Source organism: Fulmarus glacialis, unplaced genomic scaffold, assembly GCF_000690835.1.
Source record: "Fulmarus glacialis isolate BGI_N327 unplaced genomic scaffold, ASM69083v1 scaffold19016, whole genome shotgun sequence".
Classification (NCBI taxonomy): Eukaryota; Metazoa; Chordata; class Aves; order Procellariiformes; family Procellariidae; genus Fulmarus; species Fulmarus glacialis.
In genome coordinates this window covers 4,320-6,879 of record NW_009216437.1, presented here as the reverse complement: position 1 = coordinate 6,879, position 2,560 = coordinate 4,320, and positions in this window count along the sequence as shown.

Here is a 2,560-nt window from a genome sequence, read left to right as displayed (position 1 = left end):
ACCGCAGCCCTCCAGCAGCCAGGTTTAGGGTGTGAATGGGGAAGGGGGTGTCCCCACACTCAGACCCGCTGCACATTTGGATGCACTTGGGGACAGGGGTCACTGCAGCCCTAACACCTCATTTCCACCCAAAAAAAAAAAAAGCCTGGAGTGCCAAATTCCTGGGGGGAGATGGATAGGCACAGCCCCCGCATCCCGTGGAGGGCAACCACCCCGTGCCCCGCCAGGACGAGCAGGAAGGGACGTGGCGACTGTGCACCCAGGCTCCCCGGCACATCCAGCCCAGCCCCAGCTTCCCCTGCCCCGAAGAGAGGGCAGAGCACAAAGCCACAAGCATCTTGCAGCGAAAGGCTGCCAGGTCCCCGGAGCGAAGAGGCATGAGCCGAAGGGGCCAGCCTCCCCCCGGGCTGTGCCGAGAGCGAGTGGGATGCTGCGGGGTCACCCTGCAAGGAGTGGTCGGGAGCATCAAGGGCAGCTTGCCTGGCAGCGGGAGCGCCCGCACCAGCCAAGTATGACAAGCACGGCACGTAGGCGGCGAGCTCTGCTCGGGGACAGTTGTGCCATAGGGGATTAACAGCCCACCTTCTCCAGCGGAGAGAGGAGGAACTGGAGGAACGGGGCCAGAGCAGCCTCAGGCCACAGCGATTGCTCCATTAACCACCTTCACCACAAACGAGCCCTGATGACAAACGATGACGCTTGCTTTCATCACTCTCCTCCCAGCAAAGCTGGGGGATCCAGCACGCCCAAATGGCAGCTCCCCTGTTCCCCGATGCAGACAGGCGCGTCTTCTGCCACCGACCAGGCTGTCGAGACAGCCTGGGAGAGGAATTGCCCTCAGCACAAGGGCAAGATGCAAACAAGATGACGGGTAAGTCTCTCGGGCCCTGGCTGTCAAGGGAAGTCTGGTATATTATAAATCACACTGGCCATTTAAATGCAGCTGGATTTAATGCAGACGGCAAGAACTAGGTCATCTGAGGAGTTAAAGGCATCAACAATCTTTACCCAAGTGACGAGGGTCAAACTGTGCCCCCTCCCACCAAGGTCAAGTAAATAGGCTTGTGGACACAGGGCTGTCACCATCCCCAAGGAGCGTTCCTTCCCGGCAGCACGACCCGGCACGCAGGGGCTCGGACACCTGTACAAACAGGGAAAGTGGGGACACAGGAAGGCCACACTGCCCTGCGCAGCACTGGGGTCTGCAACCGAGTGGCACCAAGGGCTCGCGTCCTATGTCTGAGGGGCCATCGTCCTTCCCCGGGCAGGTTTTGCACCTCTGCATGAGCAAGCGAGTTTCGCTCACAATCTCTTTTACTTCCTGCGCTCGGTGAGGACTCGTGGCTGCAAGAATCTTCCCAAATAGCACAGTGCTTTTGAAAAGCAGCCCTGCAGCAGCTCGGCGCAGTATCAACCAGCACTGGAGGCGAGTGAGCCATTTCACGGGTCCAGTGAAGCGGGAGGGCGTGGGGGCCCACAGCCCTCCTCCTGCTCCGCAGGGCTGACAATGCAAGCCGTGAACCAGACGTAATGGAGCAATGCCCAGAGTCAGTTGTTCTCGCTATGTTTGCTGAACCCCAGCCACAACTTACACGTCCTAGAGGGGTAACTGGTTTTATTTGGTATCTCACAATGTTTTAGTTTGTATTTAATGGGCTCTATAAAACCTTAGTAAGTGCAGCTTTTTCAGTTAAAGAGAAATGCCACCGCTGATGCCTGTGCAAACTGGACAGCAACGCTTGGCTTGTTTTCTCCTAACTTCAAAACACGTAAGGGCTTTTTACTCTGACATTTAAGTTTCCTTAAGCTGCTCTAATGCCTGCAGGGGCACGTGGGGGTGAGAGTACAGCTGAGCATTCAGGATCTGGGAGAGAGTAATTTCTGTTTCACCTAGGCTGCACCGAGCTTTTCTTTGGGCCGCCTGACTGCCAAGTCAGATGCTGCATGCACTAACAAGGACCAGAAGTCAGGAGTTGAAGATAAATTAAGAATTTGACATTGACCTTCACAATCTGCGCCAGAGAGTTCTTGGTGACCATTTCGGGCAGTGTCTCCTCGACAGACTTCACAAAAACAAGTCTTTGTGGTAGAAGCTGCCTTCAGAGTCTGCCACACACAAACAGGCTGGCCGAGGGTTAGTCTGACAGGGAGCCATCGACAAGCAGTGACCTTTCTAGCCGTCAGCACGCTTTGCCATCCCCCTTCGATCGCACAGCACAGCAGCACCTCTCACTGCAGCCCTGCTCACTTTTGCTTTGTTGATTCCCCTGCAGCTCTCATCAAATAGCCCCAGCGACACGAGATACAAATGTTAAGGGAGCCTGCTACGCAAGCAGGAAAGCTCCCGAGAGCCAGATCAGGTGCTGCCAGCCCCAGCGTGATGTGCACAGGCGGGGGCGATGTCAGGAGCTATAGAGGCAGCCAGCAGCACCTCGTCCCAGCCCCTCCGCAGGGGAAGCACAGCGGGAAACGCCGAGGCTGTAGCCAGGTATGTGTGGGAAGAACAGCGCTGCGGGTCTGGGGCTGGCTGGTGCTCCAGGGAGGTTTGTAATGGGCACCG